General features: G+C 37.2%; 2 long non-coding RNA genes and 1 pseudogene across 3 annotated transcripts; 1 reads left to right on the top strand and 2 right to left on the bottom strand.

Moving 5' to 3' along the window:
• Positions 1–10,415: 10,415 nt before the first annotated feature.
• On the bottom strand, positions 10,416–11,974 carry LOC144367157 (uncharacterized). The gene is made up of 2 exons (XR_013426454.1): positions 11,635–11,974; positions 10,416–11,099 (listed from the first exon to the last, which is right to left on the bottom strand). It is a non-coding gene; the product is annotated as an uncharacterized LOC144367157 (long non-coding RNA).
• A 7,425-nt stretch (positions 11,975–19,399) lies between these two features.
• On the bottom strand, positions 19,400–22,881 carry LOC144367156 (primary cilium assembly protein FAM149B1 pseudogene; annotated as a pseudogene). The gene is made up of 3 exons (XR_013426453.1): positions 22,762–22,881; positions 22,411–22,465; positions 19,400–21,108 (listed from the first exon to the last, which is right to left on the bottom strand). The product of XR_013426453.1 is annotated as a primary cilium assembly protein FAM149B1 pseudogene (transcript).
• Positions 20,520–21,526, top strand: LOC144367158 (uncharacterized). Its single transcript, XR_013426455.1, has 2 exons — positions 20,520–20,647; positions 21,313–21,526. It is a non-coding gene; the product is annotated as an uncharacterized LOC144367158 (long non-coding RNA).
• Positions 22,882–27,121: the final 4,240 nt, after the last annotated feature.

The raw sequence follows: 27,121 nt of genomic DNA, 5'->3' as shown, positions 1-27,121 counted from the left end.
TAAAATTTGGAGATTTTTCATTTTCATAATTTTAAGGCATAGAGCAAATCAATGTATCATTGATACAGCTGTGTTCAACTAGTTTGGTTCAGCACACTGGGGCACTTGGTAACTGTTATCATCTATAACAGCTGGGTTATGACACTGTTAGCTGAGAAGGATTTAATTAATTAATTAATTAATTAATTAATTAATTAATTAATTAATTATGAGCTCTCTCCTACACTTTTATCTGGGCACACAGAAGCCAAATAATTGAGATTGACAGAAAGGTGTAAAATAAGGTGTGCAGTTTTCTTTCAAATTAATTGTTGCTTTATTCTTAGCTTTCAGCATCTCATGTTTCTAACTTTCAATAGCTAAACTACTCTTTCCTCTTTTTTTTAGCTCTTTCTTTCTGAGTCTGTTAATGATTGTAAATATTTTAGATTTTTGAGTTGTCCAAATATGTGAGTAAAAATTGTCATAATACAAATATTAACCTGGAACATAAAAAGAATAAACTTTCTAGAGCCATGTCAATAGCAGACGATAAGATCCAAATTCTAAACCAGATATATTCTCTCTCTCTCAAACTAATAATATAATATATAATTTTCTCATTTGGCAAAATGATTACAAATGTCCATGCTAAATAATGATTTCATGAACAATGAACAAGTACATAATTCTGGAGCTAAAGTAAGGGACTTAATTGTGTTTTTGTTTTTTTTTTTTAACCCCAGGGGCACTTTACCACTGAGCCACCTCCACAGCCCTGTTTATTTTCTATTTTGAGACAGGGTCTCACTAAGTCACTGAGGGCCTTGCTAAATTTTTGAAGCTGGTCTCTAACTTGCAATCCTCCTGCCTAAGTCTCCAGAGTTGCTGGGATTAGAGGCATGTGCCACTGGATCTGGATGCTTAATAGTTTTCAGTGCATCTCAAGGTATTTGATAAAATTTTGATGTTTTGAAGGCACTGTGCTAGAAAGATAAGCCACAGGAAGAGGCGAAGCGATTTAAGAGAAATGTATAGATATTCATGCAACAGTTTAAAAAATAACAAGCAAAATGTTCACAGTAAGTATGAAACATTCAATGGTTGAAGGAAAAATAACCACCTGGAAAAATCAAGAAATCTAATGGAAATGTCACTTGAGATGGGTCTAGAGGAATCTAGTTTGAAGATTAAAGCAAAGGAGATTATCAATCTCTTTCAACTGTTATTCTCCAGGTTTAGATGCTCATTCCATTTCACTTGATGATACTCTGTTGCCAACTGTGTTTCTTCTGCATTTCAACTTCATAAACTCTCTGTTACATGACCTCTACTGAAAGTTAATCATACTAAATTAATCACTATTTCCTTGAAAGGAAAAATTTATCTTTTAAAAAAAATCACTTTGTCTCTACTCATTGCATACTCCCTGCAGCTTTCATATTTTTTCCCTTCCCTTAAGCAGGTTGCAAATGAATACAGAAGGCTTAATTTAGTTTCACTGTGTTCCTTGACCACAACAAGTGTTACTGCACAGGTATTTCTGAAATCTCTTTGCATATTCTTTAATTATTGAGTCCCATATTGTGTCATTTTCTGTATGAGCTTGTCCCTCCAAGCAAAGTGTGAAATTTCTAAGACGAGGCAATGGTTAATGTCGTTTCCTCAGGCACAATTGTCAAGTGATTTAAGTATTTCTGTGTCTGTATGTACCCTAATGGAATGAATTCTCGAAGAAAAGAACAGTACGTGTGAATGTAAAGCTTCTATAGCAGGGTTCATATAAGCAAGGTTGGTAATGAAAAGCAAGCTCTGAATTCTTGGGTTGCCTCTTCCTCTGACATTGTAAACCACTAACAGGAGCACACCTAAAATTAAGGTCATGCAACATGGAAGTGCACATAGTGCTACAAATCCATAATAGTAGTTCACCACTATATAATTCTCTCTGCCTTTCAATATGCTTTGCCAGTCATTATCTAAATGGTTTTCTTCAGTAGCGACCTAACGTGGCCACGCATTTTTTTTCCCCCTGAGATCAGGGAAACACCTCCTTCTTTAAGATTGTGAGAAAAAAAATGGGGCTTTTCTGCTTTTGAGAGCGGGGATTCCCTCTCAAAGAACGTGCATCCTCCACCCCGCCCACCCGCGCTGAAGGCTACCCAAGCCAAGGAGCATCCAGGAACGCTCTGGGCACCTTGCACCCGGCTTCCCAGAGAAGGGTCTGGAGCCCGGAATTCGTTAATTAGCTCGCCCCCATTGGTTGTCCCCAGGCACCCCCATTCTGTCACTGTGTTATGCTAATGAAGGGAAGGCTCATTGGCTGGGCCTCCAGCAACAGCTCCGCAGGACGAGTGCCGGGAGAGCCGCTGGGTTGGCGGCGCCTGGGGCCGAAACCCCACCGGGTTTCCTCCTGCCTTCCCTGGGCAGAGTATGGCGCACGCTCTACCCGGGGACCTGAAGCCCCGAGGACGCCCTAGCTGGAGGCTCTTTTACCTGCCTTTAGGAAAGTGCCTCACCTTCTCCTGGCGCTAACTGCCACCCCTCTGCCCTCTTTCTAGGCACCGTGTGTTTTTTCTTTTTTTTTTTTCCGGAGAAGTAACTTTTGCATCCCGCTTCCCCCCAGTCCTGGGGACCAGAGGCGGTGCCGAGCCTGGGGGCGGTTCCTTGGCAGCGTGATTCTCGTCGGAGCCAGACTTTTGCTCCAGGGCTGGGTTTGCATCATCCCATCACACCCTCGGGAGAGAGGAGCCAGCCCCCTTTCCAGCCTCGGCTTCAGGCGCTAAGCCGACCCCTCCCCCTCCAGTCCCCTTCCCCTCCTCGCATCCCTCTTTCTTTTGGCCTTATCATTCTACCCATCTCCTCGCTCTACCCCCCCAACATCTTCTATCTTTCTCCTTCCTCTCCCCCGTTTGTTGTTTGATGCTTCCCACTCTTTGAGGAAGAATGGTTGATTTGGAGAGCGAAGTGCCCCCTCTGCCTCCCAGGTACAGGTTTAGGGATTTGCTGCTAGGGGACCAAGGATGGCAAAACGACGACAGGTGAGTGGTGTGGTGCAGTGTTGTTCTGTGAATATGGCTGAAGAAAGTATTTTTCTTGTTCTTGCAATGTTTCATTGAATTCAGTGTTTTCTGGAATAGTTATTTCATGTATCACATGCCACATATTCATGTTTTAAAAATAATATATGGGCTAAGTTAGTCAGAAATGCTTTCCTGAAGTTCAGTTTGGCGTTAATGTTCTGTTTGAATTAAATAAAAGATCCATTATTGGTCCAATTAGGAATGCCCCTGCAGGCACACTGTGCAGCAGGCTTCTTTTCCTTACCTGCTGGCTTCCAATACCAGCTCCTATTCCAGTAGTAACTGGAGACTTTATCTTGGACATCAGTTAGAGGATAATATTTCAATTAAATCTCTTCTTTTTAGGCAAAAATGTATATATTGATTAAAAATTTAAAGAAGAAATACCTGAGGTATTACTATGCTTGTGAATTAGGGTATTCTGATTAACTGGAGAGAATTACAACAATATTTAAACAAATTCAAATGCTAATTGACATGTAGCATAGTTAAATGATTGTTCAAAGGCAGCATAATGTTTATTGTGATTGAATTTATATTTATTTCAAGACCTCAGGCTCATCAAGTAAAATGGAGATAGAAAGTGTGAGGTGAGTTGACTACAAGAAGGGCATACTTTGACCAAGGTTTGCTTTTTAAGTGTTATATCCAAGATGTTAACTATTCATGTGTTTGCCCTCATTTTTCTAAGGATGTTGCAGATAATGTCACTAGTTAAATCTTTTGTTTAAATAGTGCCTAAAGAAATCACTGCTATATTGAAAAGTTTTGCATAGTTATTTAAAATTTCTATTATAATAGAACTTATGCTAGCCCATCTTTTAATTTAAAAATGAAGCCACATTTACTAGACAATTAAATATTAAACATTTAAAAATGTTCGACCATTTGAAAAGATGTAACTGATTTTGTGGTTTTATAAAAATTAATACTGCCAGTTTGGTTCCAAATTGTTAATCTCTGAAGGCAAGATCCTTAGAATCAGAGAGACTCAGATTTCAATCTTACTGAGTAGTCAGTCTTGAGCAACTAATTTAGCCATTATGAGAAGCAATGATTTTATTTTTGTAATGGGAATATATATACCTCATAAATATCTATCACTGTCTGGGATTGTGGCTCAGCGGTGGAGCACTCGCCTCACATGGGCAGGACCCGGGTTTCATCCTCAGCACCACCACATAAAAATAAAGGCATTGTGTGTGTCCATCACACCTTAAAAATAAATATTTAAAAAAACTCTATCTCATAAACTTGTGACAAGAAGGAAGAAGGAGGGCACAGGACTAACAGTTGTTACTAAGACTGCCAAGTGCTTTACTGTGCTGTGTGTTATCTCAGTCATACTGTAGGTATTTTACAGAAAAGGAAACTGAGATTCTGGGAAATCAACTATTTGTCTTGAATAAACATGACTTGAGCTCAATTTTTTGTGACTCAGATTTCTCAAGAAACTCAAGAAAAGGGGAAACTTTTTAGTTTTTCCCTTTAACTCATTGAATTTGTAACAATAATCTTATAGCACCTAGCATGATTTAAGTTCTCATTAAATATTGGTTCTTTTCTGCACTTCTGATTTGTTCTGATCTGTAGTTTGAATATTTTTCATCCAGGATCCTAAAATAATTTGCAGTAAGTAAAGCCATCTCTTTTATCTTTATTAAGGTTAAAGATTCCTCTTTGCAATTAAGTCTGAGTAGCAAGCTTGTTCTACTCCATCAGATCAATTACTTATGCCTTGGGGATGCATTTCCTACAGAGTTGAGGAGGGGAGACTTTTAGATAGGGGTAGGTAGACAGCTCCCACCAACTGATTCTATAAGTGCTCTGCTATTGTTCCTTCTGCTACTTTCTATGAATGCTTTGTTTCTGAGGTTCTGTCTCCCCTGCTAACTTCAGAAGCATACTACACCTGCTTAGTGGAGAGCAAGCCACAGTGCTCCTGAGTAAATAGGGAATTGTGTAATATATACCTCAGTTGCCTTGCTCCTCAGTTGAGATCATTCTGAAGCCTGTTCTACCTGGTGTCCAAGAGGACTAAGCTCCAGGTTTTCACAGTGATAACTGGTTTGATACTGCGAGTTTGCTGATTTAGAACACTCCTTTGCCCTACTGTTACTTTCTGGAGCCAATGCCTAAATAAACTTCTTATCCTCCAGTCCTAGCTAAAGTTCCACTTCTGGGGGAAACTGAATCAAGGGGGCTGCCTTCTTCATTTAGAGTTTTGTACTAGAAAGGATGGCGGAATTGAGTTCCAACTGTGCAAAGACAGACACTTTATACTTGATATTTGTTTTTGGAATTCTTAAGCTAAACTGTAGTAGGGTATGATTGATTTTCATGTGAAAATAAGTGAGGCATATGATAGATGAATGGAAAGGTGTTGTGAAAGAGAAAATATTGATGAGCCTTTTAGGATACAGAAAGTGCATATTTCACACCATAGACTTGCTTTGAAACACCTTTGGATAGTTAGGTCTCCTAAATTTATATTGTGTTACCTTTTGGTAGGTGAACATATCCTCCAACACATACATGTAATTAATGTATAAAACACACATATACACACATATATATTATGTGTAACAGATATGTAATGGATATTTAATATATATAATGGATACATATGCATTATCTCAGTGCTAACCTCTACCTTAGTTGCATTCTGATATCTGAGTAGAAGATAAGGAAACTGAGTTAGACACAGCAGTGCAGAGAATTTAGCACATGGATAGCATTAGTTCTGGGATGCCATGAAGTAAGTTTGAGGGCTGCTAAAGGATCAATTACTTATGCCTTGGGGATGTCTGCTACATCAAATGTACATATGATGCACATTGATTTCTTTGGCCTCCTGAGTTAAAAACAAAAATCTATTACAATGCTTTAAATGTATTTAATGGCCATTTATCCATTCAGTAATACTTGAATGCTTGCTGCATCTCAGTGCCTCATTATGTTAGGTTTGGGAAAAATGCAGAAATATGAAACAGTGCTTCTAGCTAAGGAGGTGGCCATCGGATGTAATTAGAGGTGAATTTTCCCCAGAATAATGGCAGAATTGTTGATGTTATGATGATGTCCTTGTACTATTTCAAGAACATCCTTCATTATTTGTAGATAGCATATTCAGCATTTGCTTGAAAATAAGATAGCCAAAGTCACGACATTAGCAATGGCTCAAGGTATTCAATTGATTTTGAATATGATATTTAGTTTTCATTGATATTCTATGATTGACATTTGAGTAGAGATAATCTAGCTGATTTCATATGGAAGACATTCTGTGATATGTAGACTCATTGTAGTATTAAAATATATTGTTTTTTGTTTTGATATTTGTATGATTTGTAAAATAACAGAGATTTGTAGTATTCTTGTGCAGTTAAAGATAAATGTCAGGTTTTTAAACACCTTCAGACAGTTAATACAAACCCTTCTCCTCTTTCACCATTGCTTAATAATTTTAAAGTTTAGAACACATTGCACTTCATGTGAATAAACTTTCACAATTCCAATTACTGTTAATGGATGATTCTCACCTGTAGTTTTAAAAGAGTAGGCCATTTATTTAATTAATACTATTCTCATTTTTGAAAGTCAGGTCAATGGTTTCAACGTCAGTAATTTTAAGTATATCTCTCATGTTTTATAGGCATCATTTAAAAGTAATGCAAGTAAGTCCCCTAGGATTAAAACCATAAAAGGATTTGAACCAGTCAATTAACAACTTAAGAGGTAGTTTTAAAATAGGGAAAATATTTGAATAGCTTTTAGAGTCTGTGCTATTTTACTTATTATAGATTGCAAAATATATCACTGTGTGCAATAAAATTAAGGGAAGGGGTTTTCCATTGGCATATGGGACAAATTTTATCTCCCAAAATAAATTATATATTGTTTTTCAGAGTAGCCATTTATCATGGAGTATTTATTCTATGTTTGCAAGTTCAGGTCAATAAATACGCTATTTTTGAGTGCCATGAAAATGAATAATTTTTTTTTTGTTTTTACTATTTAGTTGTATAATGGAATTTCCCACACATATGCAATATCTGTAAAAATGACTTAACATTTATTTGTCTAAAAATAATCTAGATAATTGTGTTTATTTAACACTGTCAGTTATACTAAGATCAATTTTTGTGAATAAAGCAGTAAAAGTTAGCAACTGAGGTAGACATTGGTGCCAAAAAACCTTTAAATATATACAATGTAATTCAAAAAATGCAGAGAAAAATATAATGATGATTACTCTTTTTCAGTAGTTACCAAAATTTGACATTCATATTTTATATAAAAACAGGATCCTTTCCCTTTGATCAACTCATAAATAAAATTAAAATGTGGGTTTTCAAGTTACTTAGAATTTATTTTAAAAGTTTGGGTCTATTTACCTACTCTCACATACCCACTTTCTGTATTTGATATGTATTATTAATATATGTGAATCTTGCACTTTTAACTCTGAAAATACATCTACATGTAATAAGACTTGGACTGGGGAGTTTAGAGTATGATAATATAATTTTCTACTTAAGGATTGTAACATAACACTTTCCAATAAGTAGTCACCTGCAGCTTCAACTGGGTGTTGAGAATGAATGCAAAACATACTTCAAGTGATACCAAGGAAATTATTTCACTAACTTAATTCTACCAAAATTTTAAAATGCTTTTTTTCCTTCTCTGTTATTAATATAAACTTCTTAACATCAACCTCTTCAGAAATAGATTTAAAAGAAATAGATTTATATTTAAGAGAAATATAAAAAATACACAAATGAAGGGTAAATACTCTTAGCTAAGTGCTCTTCATTTTTGAAATAAAATAAAAATTAAACAATATATGTATTAACATGGACCAGAAACTAGATCATGGTATTATTTCTTTGCTGACCTTAACACTGAATATTTCTGTGGACTATAACAATTCATGTTCCTTTTAATTAAACTGCTTCAGAAATTCATAAATCATTTTGTCATTGATGGTCCATCTGTTTTTTATTAGTGTATTTATGTGTTGCTAATGCCATCTTACTTAGGCACCAGGCTTGTCTAATCTATCTTTGGAAGTAAAAAAAGAGTTTTATACACTGAAATTTAACCAGTTGCTTTATGTACTTACTCTATGAGATTACATCAGTCTGGGTGTCATCCCCGCCCTCCAATCCACTGAGGATGGAACCCAGGGGTGTTCTACCACTGAGCTGCACTGCAGGCCCTTTTTATTTTCTGAAGCAGGACCTCACTAAGTTTCTGAGGTTGACCTTGGATTTGCTATCCTCCTGCCTCAGCCTTCTGAGAAGCTGGGATTATAGGCCTAGTCTCTCTGGCCTTTTCTAAGTAATATTTAATATTCTTCATCAAGGTTTTTTAAAAACTTAGACTTTTCCTAAGTAATTAAATTTTTCTCTGCAAAAGTATTCAAAGCCAAAGATAATGATCCAGAAAGACAATTTATTTCACTTTTGACATTCCTTGATTGCATATGTGATTATGAATATATCTATATCTATATCTATATCTATATATATATATATCGAGAGAGAGAGAGAGAGAGAGAGAGAGAGAGAGAGAGAGAGAGAGAGAGAGTGTTGATCAAAGGGAATAGAACCTAAGGGCGTTTAACCACTGAGCCACATCCCCAGCCCTTTTTTTCTTTTTTCTTTTGAGACAAGGTCTTGCTAGGTTACTTATGACCTTGCTAAATTGCTGAAGCTGGCTTTGAACTTGCAATTCTCCTGCCTCAGCCTTCTGAGCCACTGGGATTACAGTCATGGGCCACCATGTTTGGCCATATGGGATATTTTTTGGATCACCAAAGAATTCTAATCATTAGACAGCAATCAAGCTGCAGTTTATGAAAAGACATGCAAATATTGTGAACTCTAGTGAACAGAATAAATTATGTCAATATTGACTGCAATATCTCTTCAAGTTCTTTGAGAATAGGATAAATATGAATGTAGCTATCTTATTGAAGAAAGAGGATTTTTAGATAAAATGCCTAGGAATAAAACTGTAAAATGGGTCAATCCAATGTGGTAAACCTGAAAGTATATTGAAATAGATCAATGTATAGGGTCAGAAAATTGGTACAATCGATATAAAATTGGTGGATGACTGTCATAATAAGCAGGTTAATATTATCTGTATATTAGTAAAGTCAATTCTATTTTTGCTAAATAACCTCTCCCAGAAAAAAATTCTGACAGTTGTGGAGAACTAGGTCTTTCTCTTTTCAAAGTTAATTCTAACACATTTAAAAACATACTATGAAAAACTTAATCCCACTGGCATTATTCCTTTATATGCATTAAACAACTACCAAACATGAAGAAGGACACTAAGTAGAAGGGATAAAATCATGAACAGAATGGATCTAGTTCTGACAACAATGAAATTTACAGTAGTAAAAACAGACATTAATTTTTTTTTAATTGCAGACATAGACTTAACTATGATTTTGATGGGCTACAGAGGATAATTGCTAGATGCTGGGAGAAGGCAAGACCTTGTTTAGTCCAGCAGACTAAACATCTGCATCTCTAGAGCATTTATCAAATTACTGGGTCTCTTGAAACATGGGTCTTAGAAGCTCTGTGCCTTTCCTTGGATTTGCACTGTTTGAATTGTAGTTTGCTAGGCATGAAGCCATGATTGACCTATTGGTCAGAACTATCTTATTTGTAAATGAGAATTCCACAATAGATGCAGATAGCCAATGTGGTAGACAACAGAGAACCTATCTCTTGAAGACTATTATAACTTGCATTGAAAACTATCTTAACTCCAATCTTTGTGGAAACCAAATTTCTGCATACAGAGTCTTAGTTGATGTATTCCCACATTTCTTTCACCATTTTTAATCTGAGTAGATTGCTACTATTGTATTCTAGGATGTTCCCTGAGGATAGCCTTAGCACCTTGCTTTATTTCTGCTCCAAAATTAACATCTTGAGCAGGGAAAGCTTATTGTCTAAGGTCTTCCACCACAAGGCAGAATATCATGTGGGGAGGGTGTGGTAGAGGAAAGAGGCTCATGACATCACTCTGAGAAGCAGACAGTTTCCACTCACCTCCTACAAAATACATATTCCTAAGGTATGTTCTCAGTGAACACCTCCTTTGTCACACTCTACCTGGCTACAGTTACTATCCTATGAATCCCTATTAGTGAATTAATTCACTGGTTGGGTTAAAGTTCTCATAGCCCAGTCATTCACCCTTTATAGTTTCTTACATAGTTCATACATGAGGTTTTGGGGATGCCTCATATCTAAACCATAACAATACTCACATTGACAATTTATATTTGGACTTATATCTAGGCTTTTTTTTAACAACTAAAAATATATTTATATACTTTTTAAAATATATATATTTTTTTTCTTTAATTTTTATTGTTGGTTGTTCAAAACATTACATAGTTCTTGACATATCATATTTCACACTTTGATTCAAGTGGGTTATGAACTCCCATTTTTACCCCGTATACAGATTGCAGCATCACATCGGTTACACATCCACTGTTTTACATATTGCTATACTGCTGGTAGCAGGCCTTCCCTGGCCCTCTGGGCCCAGCCCCGAATTTCTTGTTCTGCATGTCAAAGTGGCCAGCTCACAGGGTCATGAGGCAGGTTTGCAGTTTCATGTTTATCTGCCTCAGACATATGTGCCTTTTTGGGAACATCTTGGCTTTCTTGGAGCTTTCTGAGAAGGGAAGGTCACGGTAACCCAAGAGTAGCAGGTGTTATTCCTCCTCTGTTTTGGCTAAATTTCCACTGCAGTTATAGAAAGTATATAAGGGAACAAACTTTTATAATAAAGCGCACACATGCCTCCTCCTGGATGAAGAACCTTGGTGTCCTGTGATTTTTTTTTTTTCTTTAACCTCGCCAGACTCTGCTTCCTGAGGCCGGACGCGGCATCTGGAGATTTGAACTGGGATCACTGGATTCAGAGTCCAGAGTGCTAGCCATTACACCACGGAGGTCCGGAAAGCAGGGGTAAGCGGACGAGGCTCACCTTCTAAGGGAGAAGGGGGAGGATTGGAATAAAGATAATTTAAAGAGATAGGGTACGTACCATGGCTAACTCAACAGCGAAACTTCGTCTGGCCAACAAAGTTAAAGAACTGTTAAGCAAACAAGGAACAGGAATAAAAACCAAGACAGCAACCAAATTCGTTGAAACTATAGCCCAGGCTTGTCCTTGGTTTCTGACAGGCGGCTTTCTTAATAACAGTGATTGGGATTTGGTAAAGCAGGATATCCAAAAGTTGTTGAGGGACCAGGGTCCGGATAGAGTCCCAATTTCCACTTTCTCTCTATGGAGATTGGTAAAGGATGCTCTTTTAACTGATAAAGTGAAGATTAAGGAGCAGCTTGCTGAATGCGAAGGGGCCCTTAATCAGGTCCAGGAAGAGCAAATGGCAGAGTCCTTACCCCTTTCCCATTGTTCTTTCACATCTCCTTCTTCATTCTTAGATCCACCCTAGCTGCTCTCAACCCCGCCTTCTCATCTTCCCCCTCCCTACCAGGCCCACAGAAAAGTCTTAACTGACCTTCTCCAGAATATTCACCATGGCTGATTTTAGGACTTTCAGCAAAAGAATCCTACAAAAAAGTTCAATGTAGATAAACTTCCTATTTTCATGTTGCCCTGTTTTACTTGGCCACTGTCTGAAAAAATCAGCACTCCAGGCGCTGGACATTCCCTTACTAGTTTTTCACAAAAATATTTAAACAAGGCCTCTGGCCTTGAGCTGGGCTTCACAGTGCTGACTACATTTCTAAGATAAGGGAGTTACTAACTGGGCTCCATGGTAACAGCTGGCTGGAGGAGGAACTAGAGGGTCAATTAAGGAAGTCAAGATTTAAAGCACCTACAGCCCCGATTGCTGTTGCGCTCCCTCCTTATAAACCCAATTGGGACGAGGACAACCCCAGAAGGCAGGGGGGTGTTCAGTGGCAGCCTAAGATGGCCCAAACTTTTCCAGTAATTGAAAACCTGGATGCCGATGGACAGCCGGCCAGAGTGCATGTTCCTTTAGCCTTTAAGGATATTAAACAACTAAAGGAGGCAGTTACTAATTATGGACCCCATGCCCCCTTTACATTGACTCTCTTTGAGTCTTTCTCTGCCAATCAGCTGACACCTAGTGACTGGCAACAGCTTTGCAGGGCTGTGTTGTCCAGAGGGGATTTTTTGTTGTTGAAAAGTGAAAATCAAGAGAGGTGTCGCGAGCTAGCCTGAGTCAATCAGGACGCCGGCTTCCCACGGCGTAACCTTGAAATGTTAACAGGCTCGGGACAATATGCTATCATAAATCAACAAATTAATTATGATCCTGGGGTCAATGCTCAGATAGCTACAGCAGCCGTTCAGGCTTGGAAGGCTCTACCTATTTCAAATACTGAAACAAAAATTTCAAAAATTGCTCAAGGACCCTCTGAGCCTTATTCTGACTTCATTGCCCGATTGATGCAGGTGGCAGGGAAAATATTCCCTAACTTGGAACAAGCCATGCCGGTCATTAAGCAATTGGCTCTTGAAAATGCAAATTCCTATTGCCAAAATGCCATGAAATCTACCAGAGTAAAGAGTGTTGATGACATGATTCGAGCTTGTAAGGATATTGATGGAGCTCATATTACTGGACAGGTTCTGGCAGCTGCCCTCAAAACGGGAACAGGGGCCCGCTCCGGGCCCCGGAAGCCAAGGTGTACGGGGCAATCCAGGAACGGAATGGTGCCCCGGGGAGTGGGCGACTTTGTCACCTCCCACGGACCAACCCCTTTCTATCTGTAGACTCCCCAGGGGAACGCCAGGAAGTGCAGGATGTACACGAGCTGCAACCGCAGGTCACAGAGACAGAACAAGCTGCTACCGCAGTAAGATCTTGGCCAGGGGGGGAAAAATGCAGACAAAATCAAACAAAATGCAATCAGCTAGGAAAACTTGGGGAACTTTGCCTCCCCCCAAAAAATGCCTACCTGTAAATGCTAACGAAAGATATCTTTTTCAGACAAAATTTAATTCCACAGGTTTCTATGTTACAGTTCTAAATTTAAGCTAGTTCTAAGTTAAATAACCTGACTTTTCTCTATAGTTGTTACTAAATAATGTGAGAGATATCAAATATACGTCTTTATATTTTACTTTTAATTTTGGAGGTTATGAGGATGCATTTGCTTGCCACAGGAACAAGCTGGCAAAGTTCCTGTGATGACCAAAAAATCCTTATTCTCGTTGCTAACTATAAAAATTAAAATGTATACTCAAGGATCTTATTTCAGTTACATCAAGTGACGTCACATAGAAGAGTGCACTCCTAGTTAAAAATAAATTAAAATGGATCCAAATATTTTAAGACCACGTGGTTACATAAAGTTAATACAATTATAAGTTATGTTCTTATTCTTAATATATATTTTTTTAGATATTTAGATAACCTATATTTGTTAATCTATAAATTAATTAGCACATGCCTAATTGACTAGTTAATATATATTTGCCTAATTGTTTTTCTTCAACAGAAAACCCATAATTTATGTTTTATATTTACATTTATCAGATACTCTGCCTTTTCAGTTACAGATATTTGAGATAAATGTGTTTACTATAAATTTGCTTTTAAGTGAAAATACAATCAAGTAGTTTCTAATTCTCAAGGTTACTGTTTAAACTCATAAAATGATAAATTATTATAATTATTTCTACAAAATATCTAAGGGTTTTAACTATATTTTCATTGATATTTTTTATCAAAGTATAATAATTTGTTTATAGATTCTAAGGTTTTCAGAAATTGTTCCAAAGTATTAAAAAGAAAAAGATGCTTCAACAAAGAAAAAGCACACATGGATCCTATCATCTTTGGGTAAAACAAGGTCTTTATATTCATTTTCCTAAGTAAAAAAGATTTTTATATTGTTATCTAAACGGATGATGTAAAAAGTTAGAACAATTAAAAAAGATATTTATATATACTAAACTGACTATAATTAATTTAAGGGTATTTCAGGTTATTTTCCTAATTTAACTATACTAATGTGAGCTAAAATTTTGTCCATATTTTGACATGATAAACACCTATTAAAATGTAAGTTTATTTTTTTAAAGAAAGATCCTTATTGCCTAATAATTCTTACTGTTTAAGATAAAGATTAATTTTGGTAAATAAATTCACATTGTTGATTAAACATTAAGTATATTGAACTACTAACTTAAACCCCTGTATGACCTTTTGAGAGGAGACCCCTCACCCACCTCCCCGCGAAAACCTACTCCAGAAGCCTTGAAGGCACTTAGATTGATAGAGACAGCCTTACAAGAGATGCAGGTAATGCAGGTGGACTACTCCCAGTCCTTGTTATTCATTGTTCTGCTGTCAAAACTCACCCCGACTGGAGTCTTTTGGCAGACTGTTCCTATTTATTGGGTTCACTTACCTGCATCCCCCTCCCGGGTCTTGATACCTTTCCATGATCTGGTAATACAATTAGTTTGGAAAGCAAAATATCTAGGAGATACCCTGTTTGGGAAAACCTTTGATGTTCTCATTACCATATAATCAAGACATTCTTTCTAAATTAAGACAGGAACATGATCTCTGGTGTCTCTTCTTCTGTAGTTTCATGGGACAGGTTGACAATCACTGCTCTAAAAGCAGGCTCCTTGAAAGTCTAAAAACATGTCCAATAATTTTCCCAAAGATCCTAAAACAGGACCCTATTCCAGGCGCACAAACCGTCTTCACTGACGGGGCCAAAAATGGATTTGCTGTCGTCTTGGATGGAACCCAGGTCATCCGCAAAAGTGTGACTGATTGCTCAGCCCAAAAGGTGGAAGTTGCAGCCTTGATATTGGCCTTAAAGACCTACAATTCAGTGCCCCTTAATGTTTTCACAGACAGTCTCTATATCGCCAGGCTCGCCTCCGCAATTGAGACGGCACCTTGTATATACAATAATTGAGTATGATAAGGCCCTCCAGCTTCATAATAAATTTTACCTAAACGCGCAATCCTTACGCTTCCGCTCAGGATGTTCCCGGGATCAAGCTTTAAAAATTGTCTCCCTATGCCCTACTTGTGCACCTTTTATCCATTCCCCTTCTCTGGGAGTCAACCCAAGGGGCCTTCAGCCAAACGACATCTGGCAAACTGATGTAACTCATATTCCTAGTTTTGGAAAGTTGTCCTTTGTACATGTCAGTATAGACACATTTTCTGGGTTTATCTCTGTTACTTTACATTCAGGAGAAAAGGCTAAAGATGTGATACAGCACTATGTAAAAACGTTTTCCTTCATGGGAGCCCCTCGATGCATAAAAACAGATAATGGCCCAGCTTATACTAGTCAAACCTTCCAAAAATTTTGCTCACAGTGGGATATTATACACAAAACAGGAATCCCATATAACCCCCAAGGACAGGCCATTGTAGAACGGGCCCATCAACATCTTAAAACCTATTTGCAAAAAACAAAAGAGGGGGAAATATACCAGAGTTGTCAGGGACCTACAAGACCAAATTGACTCTTTGGTAGAAGTAGTCCTTCAGAATAGGCGAGGCCTAGATCTGCTGACCGCCAATCAGGGAGGGATTTGCTTGGCTTTGGGAGAAAGGTACTGCTTCTATGCCAATAAATTGGGCATAGTTCGCACTAAAATCAAGGAGCTTCAAGAAGACCTAGAGAAAAGGAGAAAAGAATTATTTGAGAACCCTCTTTGGACTGGGGTCCCCTCCTGGGGCCTTTACTGAGTCTTCTTTTGATTGCAACCTTGGGACCTTGTGTTGCAAATAGGATAACTCAATTCATTAAGAACCAGATTAATATTTTAACCTCCAAGCCAATACAGGTTCACTACCAACGCCTGGAGATGGACGACTCCACCCACGAGGTGACCCATCCGGAAATGAGATGTAGCTGGACAGGAGCCAATAACCTAGCCCTCCTATGTATGCCTGCTTTTGCCCAGGTCCCTAATTATCCTGCTGACTTGGTGCCGTCATCCCAGACCCTTAAGTTCAGAAAGCTCCCTGGTCATAGCTATCCCACTGGCAAAGATGATGACTGGGATCTGCAGTTGTGTCCTGCTGGCCATGACATCCTAACTAAAAAGGGTCCGTTTACGTAGGACAAGAGCTGATCTTGTAGTACCCAGTGATGGGCAACTTCCACGCTTGCACTGCAACCTAAGCCAGGGGAATGGGGCCTCCCCAGAGACAGGTAAGCACTGTAAGGGCAGTGGACGACCTAAGACAGGGGCTACTTGATTCCCTTTGACATAAAAAAACAAAAGAGGGGGACTTGCTGGTAGCAGGCCTTCCCTGGCCCTCTGGGCCCAGCCCCGAATTTCTTGTTCTGCATGTCAAAGTGGCCAGCTCACAGGGTCATGACGCAAGGCTTGCGGTTTCATGTTTATCTGCCTCAGACATATGTGCCTTTTTGGGAACATCTTGGCCTTCTCGGAGCTTTCTGAGAAGGGAAGGTCACGGTAACCCAAGAGTAGCAGGTGTTATTCCTCCTCTGTTTTGGCTAAATTTCCACTGCAGTTATAGAAAGTATATAAGGGAACAAAGGGAACAAACTTTGATAATAAAGCACACACATGCCTCCTCCTGGATGAAGAACCTTGGTGTCCTGTGATTTTTTTTTTTCTTTAACCTCGACGTCCCTCGCCGGACTCGGTTCCTGAGGCCGGACACGGCACTATACTAGTGTCTGTTGTATTCTGCTGCCTTTCCTATCCTCTCCTATCCCCCATCCCTTCCCCTCCCCTCTTCTCTCTCTACCCCATCTACAGTAATTCACTTCTCCCCCTTGTTTTTTTTCCCCCTTTCCCCTCACTTCCTCTTTTATGTAATTTTGTATAACCCTGAGGGTCTCCTTCCATTTCCATGAAATTTCCCTTCTCTCTCCTTTTCCCTCCCACCTCTCATCCCTGTTTAATGTTAATCTTCTTCTCATGCTCTTCTTCCCAACTCTGTTCTTAGTTACTCTCCTTATATCAAAGAAAACATTTGGCATTTGTTTTTTAGGGATTGGCTAGCTTCACTTAGCATAATCTGCTCTAATGCCATCCATTTCCCTGCAAATTCTTTGTCATTTTTTAATGCAGAGTAATACTCCATTGTGTATAAATGCCACATTTTTTTTTTTTATCCATTCGTCTATTGAAGGGCATCTAGGTTGGTTCCACAGTCTTGCTATTGTGAATTGTGCTGCTATGAACATCGATGTAGCAGTGTCCCTGTAGCATGCTCTTTTTAGGTCTTTAGGGAATAGACTGAGAAGGAAAATAGCTGGGTCAAATGGTGGTTTCATTCCCAGCTTTCCAAGAAATCTCCATACTGCTTTCCAAATTGGCTGCACTAATTTGCAGTCCCACCAGCAATGTACAAGTCTACCCTTTTCCCCACATCCTCGCCAGTATTCCTAGGCTTTTCACTTTTTAAGTAAAATTTTTTAGTGTCAATCTTTTTAATTTTTTCCCAATCTGGCCAATTTGGGTTAATGGGAACTCCAGCTGCCTTTAACCCAAAGTTTGAATAGGGCCATAATGTTCCAGGCCTGCTATTTTCCCTCCCCATGGATAGTCGATACTACTTCTCTGTGATTATTCCTTTGAGTTAACTTCCCTCTAGAAGTCTGAATGCCTTCAGCCTTCATTTGCCATAAATATGCTTAGCAGTAAATTGCTCCAAATATATAAAATAGACAAAAAATGGAAGGTTTAGCTTTATTTCAGTTTTGACCAAATATCAGATGAATTCATAGCCTTATTACAAGTCTAATTAAATACTTTTATTGAAAAATCAACACATCACTATCAAAATAATCTGAAAAATAAATTTTGAGAATTTAAGAGGTCATTTTGAAAAACAGAACACTTAACAAATATTAATGCATATTTTAGATAGAGACATAAAAGAAACAGTATACAATTCTGAAATGACAGAGTTGATGTAAAATTTAATCTCATAAGAAGTAATCAATTAACTTGCAGAGAAATAAGTTTATAAATATAACTATCAAGTCAATCACCTCACACATTTTTCAATAGAATAAAAAGCTATCTATCAAATAAAAGACATAGAAAAATTAGGAGAAAATATAAATTAATCTTTAGGATATCAACAACTTTTCAGGAATAAAATTGAAATAACAGTCATTTACTACCTCTTTAACTCACACATCCTTTATCTTGGAAAACTATTTCTTTAAAAGGATAGAAAATTCCATAAGAGAAATATATTAATAGATTTGGCTATGTAGACTAAAAGTCCTTTAAATCCAGACCTGTGAGCTTTATCTCTTTTCCAAGTACGGTGTTTTCTAGAATGAATTCAACTAACACTTAAATATTTGCTTCAGTTATATTAAAACCTGCAGTGGGAAAGGAAAAAAAAGTGTATTATGTAAAGAAAGCACTTTAATTTGTGGAAAATACATACGGAGATTAGTACTCGATATTGAGAGAGAACATTGAAGGGATATTTAACCCAGTTGAAAAGGAGTAAGTTTCAGGAAATTTTGTTGTGTTTAATTCTACTAGAAGCGATGCCTTGTGGGTTCTAATTTTAGACCTGGTAAAAATTGTAAAGAAAACCACAACCACATAAATTAAGACCTACAGCTAAGGGCACAGAAATATCATAAATGGAATCGAAGTTGTGGATGAAGGAAGGCTTTGGTACTGAGGGATGCTTAGGAATGTAATTGCCTTCCAGCAGTTTATTGCAGTCCCTTAATGTTCTCTTCCTATGCAAACACTTTTGGAATGTTCTCCACTCTCCTCAATAGTTCTTTACTACACTAACAAATATTAATAGAACATCCAAATATAACAAATATTAATGCATATTTTAAATAGAACATCCAAATCCAAATAGAAGTAATCAATTACCTTGCAGTGAAATAAGTTTATAGATGCTATCTGTGAAATAAAAGTCATAGAAAAAGTTGGGAGAAAATATATGTGTTTAGGATATCAACAAAGGGTTCAAAACTTTTCATGAGTAAAATTGAAATAGTAGTCTCTTACTACCTCTTTTTGGAATACTATTTCTTTAAAAGGATAGAAAATTACCATAAAAGACAAATATATTAATAGATTTGACTATGCAGACTATGAGTCCTTTGAGCCCAGAGCTGTGAGCTTTATCTCTTTTCCAAGTATGGTGTTTTCTAGAATGCATTCAAGTAACACTTAATGGATGGATTTTAGTTGATCTTGTATACACGCTCTCCATCATTTGATGGTCGAACACTGATTCTTGAAGTCTTCCCACATGTTTGCTGCAGCCTAGTAAGTTCTTCTCATTTGCCTTCTGGTCCCTGCCTGGTTTTAGAGATTGGCCACCCCTGCTTTGAGATTTTTGTAGAGGCATGCAAATGAGGACCTGCAGATCCCCTACTGGGTCGGGCTTGATGAGGGTACTCAAGTGCATGTGAAGGCTGATACTGTGTTTCTGGCATAAATGACAGAGCTGTATTGGGTCTGGAGAAGAAGTTAGATAAAAGGAGCCTATCTTGAGGCTGCTGATGGTTAGGCTCATCCACCACTGCACTTCGGGCTCCCCTGGAATCACCATGGGGTTTCATTTGCCTTTGTGGACCCACAGGGCTCAGGTGTTCCACTGCACCTGTGCCAATAGGTGGCAGCAGATTATTTCGATTCAGGGGTATTGGTGAGCGAGAGGAGAGCAAGTCCACCACTTGTAATCCTCTGAGGATTTCTTCCACAGGTCTTAGTGTTCCGGTGCGTGAGTGGCTTGTGCTGATTGGATGAAGGGTACGTGGTGGGGGATTACGTCTCCTGGCAGACTGCACTTTATATGACAGACATGATGTACTAAGCTCCAAGGCTCGGTTTGGCCAATTTCGGGTTGAAAAGATGGTACTGGACCCAGGCCTCATAAGTAGCTTGTCATCAAGATCTAGGAGCTTGTCAATTGGGTAGAGATTTCTTGGCTGTAGAGGCATCCCATGAATCAAGAGATCATTTGCATTTGGCTGATGACCACTTGCTTGACAGAGACTCATCAGATTCGAGGTGACAGACAGCACCTTGGACTGTGGCACTGGAGGTAACACCAAAGCATGTGGTTCACTCAGCACAGAGAGACTTTCTGAGTCTGGTCTGGTGACTGCAACATTACTCTCATCATCAGAAGCAAATCCCTCCCAGTATCTACGTGTCAATGGCCGCAAAGAGTTCACGATTTTGCTCCACACGTTGTCAAACACATGATCAAGAATGTCCTCTTTCATGCAGTAAAATGGAGCAATGGGAGGGTACCCTAATTTCTGTTCCTTTGTAGCTGCTTCTGATTTATTTTCATGAAATCCCTCTTCCATATCTGTATGGTCAAAAGCTAGGTATTCCTCAACTATTCCTTCTGAGCAGATTATACAGTCGTCTTCTCTTTCCACAGCACACAAACCAGGGGATATTGCTGAATCTCTTTCTTGAGACAAGGCTGCTTCATGTGAAGCTGAAATAGCAGGTGGGGATCTAGGATAACCTTCACTTGGAGTAATTATCTGTTTACTCAGAATCCTGAGGTGAGGAAAGCTAGATGTCCACTCTTGGCACTCTTCTTGTAGACTCTTGGTATGCACACTTGACTTTTGCTCATATAAGAGCTCATCAATGGCTGTGAACATGGCCTGGACTTTTTCAGTGGCATTTTTATCAAGTTCACCATATCCCCAGGAGAAGTCTGAGCTGCCTTCTGTAGAGATCCCTGTGCCACTATAACTTGGAAAGACAGATCCTGAATTCCCAGTGTTGCCTGATGTTAAAGGTGATTCTTGAGTGAAGTCAGACTCACTTTGGGAACTTGTATCTTTTTCATGGCCATCATTAGTAGAGGAAATTTCATCCAGTTGCTCTGGAAGGGGATGATGATTAAGAGCATGTTTTGTTACTCCTTTCAGCTCCAAGGTCTTCGGCACCGCCTTCCAAGTATGGTGTTTTCTAGAATCCATTCAAGTAACACTTAAATATTTGCTTATGTTAGAACCTGCAGTGGGAAAGGAAAAAAAAAGTATTATGTAACATAAAGAAGGCACTTTAATTTGTGGTAAATGCATATGGAGATTAGTACTCCATATTGAGAGAGAACATTGAAGAAGGGATATTTAACCCAGTTGAAAAGGAGTAAGTTTCAGGGTATTTTGTTGTGTTATTTCTGCTAGAAGCAATGCCTTCTGTGTTCTAATTTTAGATGGAACCCAGGGCCTCACACATGCTGAATGAGCACTCTACCACTGAGCCACAATCCCAGCCCAAGAAGATACTTTTTAATTGGGCACTCAGTTTTGTATGTTTTGAGGTATCAAACTAAAATAGAGCTGTTTGGGTGGCAATTTATAATTGAGAGAGGGGACTGGGAATTAGAATGCTATTTCAGTAACCAAAATAAAATATAAAATAAATGATCTAATGACCACTTTATCATTTTTAATTTTTTTCCAGTCATTTCTAATCCATTCTTGGAATTTCCCAATCCAGCACACAGTCTTCTCTAACCCCTGCTCATTGTGTGTCTATTATGACTTTATTATCCAGTAACTCAGTAGTTATCATAATGCCTGTCCTCCAATTATCTAACTCATCCCCAGATCCTCCTGACCCTACACATGAAGTTTTGAACATACACACATCTCTTCCTACCACACCAGCCTTATTCTAAGCACCTGTCATTTCTCACCTGAACTCTTCATTAGTCAGAAGAAACAACTATTCCATTTCTAGAATCCATTTTCTCTTTTACAGTCAGAGGGATCATTTTCCCTCTAGAACTCAACACTTTTTTAAACTTTTTAATACACAAATAGTAATAGTACATATTTATGGGGTAAAATGTGGTATTTTGATGTGGTTTAAGGTCAAACTAATAAAGTACTTCATATACTTATTCTTTGTGAGAATATTTAAAATCAACCTTTTTACTCATTTTGAAATATACAATCTATTCTTAGATCACTAAAAAGAAAGATAACTATAGTACATAAAACTAAGCGTGTCTCTCCCTCATTTACATCATTGAGTAAATACAAGAAAAGCAAAATCTTCCAACCTGGAAACTCTACACAATGTTAGTAGAAAAAGAAAATATGTATTTATAAATAAGTATTAAGTGAGAATGTGATGCTCATCTTAGGAAGGTCCACTCAGAGACTAGAGAAAAGATAGAACTATCATTTTATTAGGCAATATAACCATTTATATCATAGCTTTCAAATTGATAATAATCAGTCTAAAGTAAGACTAATTGGACTTGGTAGCACCATTTATCACAAGTAGTTCACTTTAACTTTACCTTTCAATTGTGGTGACCATGTATGTTAACTAGTGGCCTTTATCCACAGGGAAACCTAAAAGAACAAACAAGGCTCATCATCAGAGAAAAAGCCCATTTATTGAGGAACACCTCTGCTTATTTATAGAGACAGAGGTGGTTTGACAGTTATGACAGTATAACAGTTTAATGGTTTGACAGTTGGCATGGGTAAGGATCATGTGAGTCAGCAGGGCTCACCATTGGACAGCTCTTCGGTGGGGGAGGGGAATGGGGAAGTTAGTTTTTGGAGCCAGGGCAACTCCCAACAAAACCAAATTTCTTATATCTTTAGTATGGAAAGAAGTTCTGTCACCTGGAACAGGTACTCACCAAGAGAGAGGGCCACTATGTCCTTTGATGTTTATATTTCAAAAAGATAGTCCCTGGTTTTTGGGGAAGATTCCTGGGTTGCAAAGCTGACAAAAGGAAAAACAAACAAAACCCCACAACCTTCCATTTTTCACAGGAATTTACATTTCAATTGCTAATCTTCTAAAGTAAATATGAATAAAAATGGGCAGATAAATCATTTCCTTTATTTTCAGCATGCAGAACTAAGCTTCTTATTTTTAGTTTTTAGCTTTTGATGTTGACACCAAAAACATTCTCAGATTTTCCTGTCTTGCTAGGATAAAACCCAGGGAAATTTTAAGGGGCCTGTATGGTGGCAGGATCCCCTGGTCTCTCTGGCTATCTTGTTCAATGCTCCCCTCTCAAACATTTTCAGCTACATTGTTCTTATTTTATCAGAATTCACCCCACACTGCTTAGCATAACAAAAATACTTTTCTGTTTCACCATCCCTTCACCTGAGTTAGAATTTTTTATCTTTTTCATTTCATCTTCAACATTCCTTTCATTAACAGCTGCCTGTTGCAGGAGATTTTTAGCTTCAAAAACACAAGGGCTATATCAGTTTTTGTTGACTATTGCTTTATGCTGGGTTCAAAGTATTTCTTTTTGGCAAATAAAACAAGTATCTTACTAATCTTTTGTGATGAATGGGTAAGAAAGAATAATATAAAAATTAAGTTATTAAAAAAGAAAAGATAATATGATTCAATATTAAAAATCTGGAGGTCAGAAACTTCTTAGGATTAAGGGATTGGAAAAAATAAGACTATAGAACTAATGTCTTTAACATAGAGAATGACAAATTTGATATAACATGTCTCATGTGTACATAGGCATACTCACACATATAAGTCAAAAGTCAGAGGGAAACATACACCAATGGTTGAGTTGTTGTATTGTGAAACATTGTCAGAGTTTATTTTATAAAAAATTAACTAGAAGATCCAGATGAGATTGAGATAACTTCTAACCATAGAAAAATATGTCACCTGTAAACTAAGCAATGCATATTAAGATGAGATGCCATATTTAATAGTTCTTATACTTTTTAATATGGATGGGGATAGAGTGAAACAGAAACTTTCTTACATTGCAAACAGAAATATAAATTTGTATAACTGTTTGCAAAATGATTTGTCAGTATTTTTCAGGAACTCTGAAATATTTGAATTCTTTGATCAAGTAAATCAACTTTTTAAAAAAAATAATGTTATTGTATATTTTATACCTTTATTTTATTTATATGGTGCTGAGGATCAAATCCAGTGCCTCACTCATGGTAGGCAAGCGCTCTACCACTGAGCCCAAGCCCGTGCCCTAGTAAATCAACTTTTGACAGTTTACCTAAAGGTTGTATTCTGAAACTCAGAATACAACTCAGTGTTTCCTATTTATAATTCACTTATGATAGTATAAAGCTGGAAATAATCTTAATATTCAAAATTGGAACAATGTCTTATTAGTTTATGAAATTTATATATTAATGGGGTAAATTCCTGTGTAAGCATAAGGTGTTTGAAATAATATGGGAAATTTGTTTTTCTGTGTTATTTTTTATGATTCCCAGATAATGCACAAACATTGTAAATTAATAACAGAACCAGCATTCTATTTACTGAGACCTGTATCAAAAGCAAAAACATTAAACAGGAAAGACTTGTTGAAAACATACTTTATATACAAGTCATCTTCAAAATCTCCTACTTAGGTGAGATCAATTTAAGGAAAATATTCAGTGAATTTTTTTTTCCAGGTAAAACAGTCAAATCAAGGTAACTGCTTGTTGAATTCAGCATGTAGTTTTTTTGCCCTTAGCTAATAGCCTGTTTATTTTTGGTTCTGTTTTCCTGGAAAATTATTGACCAGGTTTCCAAAGACATAAGAGATTCCAGTAAGTGACACATTACGTGGCTTATTCCACTGGTTGTGAAAATATTATCCCTCCCATTTTCCTGTGAATGCTGTAGGCCAAAAAAAAAAAAAAAAAAAAAACCAAAACAAAACAAAAAAAACTCAAAAGCCAGCAAAAACTAAGCAGAATAAAAACAACACAAACAAAAATTGTTCAGACACATACACTATCCACCTAAGGCCTGATTTTCAAAATGTTATAAAATTATATCAGATATGGCATTTTTACTTTATGATGTTTAAACACTGATAATACGGACTTTTTTAACTTAGCTGTTTGATTTTGTTTGGCTTCAATGACTCGAATATGCACATTTTTATATGATTTGTGAAAATTATATGTACAATTTCTTCAGCACTGGTTATAATGTGGAGCTGCTTTCTTTGGTTTCATGACATGATATCATTTTTCAAATTAGAAATAAAAATGAATCCCTCACCAAATTATACTGTTAGCTTGCAGTTGAAGAGAAGTTTATAGTAAGTGTAAGACATCATCCACTTTTCCAGGTGACAAAAATGAGATAAAATATTGCAGAACATTCCTTGGCAGCATATGCATCACCATTTGCCACATGAGAATAATTAGATCTTATTGTGTTTTTCTTAATAATTTTGAAAGGAATAATTTGATAAAGAAGTTTGATTTCATTGACAGTGAAAGATGCATCTTGGGATAGTGAATATATTTTCACTTGAAAGAATGTAGATAAATGAACAGCAGGTTTGTTGACCTTCTTAAGTAATTACCTGATTTGATTCACCAATAATGCTTCACACATATCAAACTTGTTTTTCACATCCCTTCCTCATCTTAATACTTTTCTTTTAGCATCATTTTCATGAAATTAAGTGGGCACATGTATGCAAAATAGAATTACTCTGCTATTAGTGAATAAATATGTCCCTGCTGAGCCAGATAGTCATTTTTCTTTTCAGTGTGTTCTTTTTTTCTACAGAGATCATGTTTAGTTCTAAAGTTTGTATGAGAAGAATATCCACAGGGGCCATGAAAATTTACATCTTTCCTATTCCTTAAGTCCAAGCTGCATTGTTTACCACTATGGTACATTCCTTCAGAAATGGAGTAAGATGTTATTTGCTATGTTTTCAAAATAAATTCACTTTCAAGATTATGACAAAAATTCAAATACTACTAGAATTCTTGGGAAAATTAGATGTTATGTCATTTCTATTTCTTTCCTAAATAGCAATCTTTTAGTTTTATTAATGATGGAGACTCCTGAAAAGAAAATATCATTCCTTCCCTCCCTCCCTTTGTTTGTTTGTTTGTTCGTTCCTTTCTTCCTTCCTTCTTTCCTTCCTTCTTTCCCCTCTGTCTCCCCTACCCCAGCCACTTCTGACTCTTTTTTTTCATTTCTTTCCTTTTTTCTTTTTTTCCTGCTTATTCTACTTAGGTTTAAGAAAGAGGTTGGTATTGGATAGGCATCTTTGTAATGACCTGATGAAATATGTAGAAAGGACAATGGATTTGGAAAGAGTTTGAAATTCATTGTGTTTATAAGTGTTTCTGATATCTAAAAATTTTAATATAATGTCCTGTTTCCTATTGCATTCTGAAATCCCCAAATAAATCTCACTTGATTTGATATGTTATAGGCACAATCATGTAAGGATATCGACCAGGCCGTCTTCATAATAAAACAGAAAATTTGATAGCAAAGGATGTGGCAAAATGGATATAGTAAAACTCCTTGGGGAAGTAAGCCTCAGGCTTTTTAATTTGTTGTGAAAGCATTTTTTTTTAATGTGGCTTCAATTACAACCTTCAATGGCTATTCTATAAATTAATGTAATTGGCAAACTTTTTTGGTTGTTGTTTGTCATGGGTCACAGAAAAACTGAGATGGTAAGGACCTGCAGGAAGAGACTTAGAAGAAGCATATTTCCATATTTAGGTGGGGACTTAATCCTAAAGAGGTGGGTTCCCTGACACAGGGAACCTTACTGCAAATGCTAGATAATTAATGTTTCATGGACGATGTCAAAGGTGGCTGTCTGAGAAGATGATGGTGGCCTCTAAGGGGATTCCTATTTAACTTTGGATCATCCTCCTTTATGTGTCCCTATCATACAAAAACTGCAGTCACTCAAATCTTAAGGAAATAGCAAAGTAGTCAAAGTTTATTTTTGTGATTCTCTTACTCCACACCACAATCCCACTCCTTTGAAAACAGTACTCCCATTTTGAACATCTTCAAAACCCCCACATCTTCCTGCCACAGGCTGATGATTCTCCTACTCCATCTCTTCTTTCTGTATACACTGACAATTCCAAGTATCAAATCTATGTGTTGGTCTTCAAACAAAAACAAAAACAGCTTTTTTTGTTCAGTGTCTTTGTATTATCATCTGAAGAAAATTGAAGCCAGGTTTAAAGTTAGGTAGTCAGTGTAGTTAGATA

Source organism: Ictidomys tridecemlineatus, chromosome 10, assembly GCF_052094955.1.
Source record: "Ictidomys tridecemlineatus isolate mIctTri1 chromosome 10, mIctTri1.hap1, whole genome shotgun sequence".
In the NCBI taxonomy this organism is placed as follows: domain Eukaryota; kingdom Metazoa; phylum Chordata; class Mammalia; order Rodentia; family Sciuridae; genus Ictidomys; species Ictidomys tridecemlineatus.
This window is presented reverse-complemented; position numbering and strand designations above follow the sequence as displayed.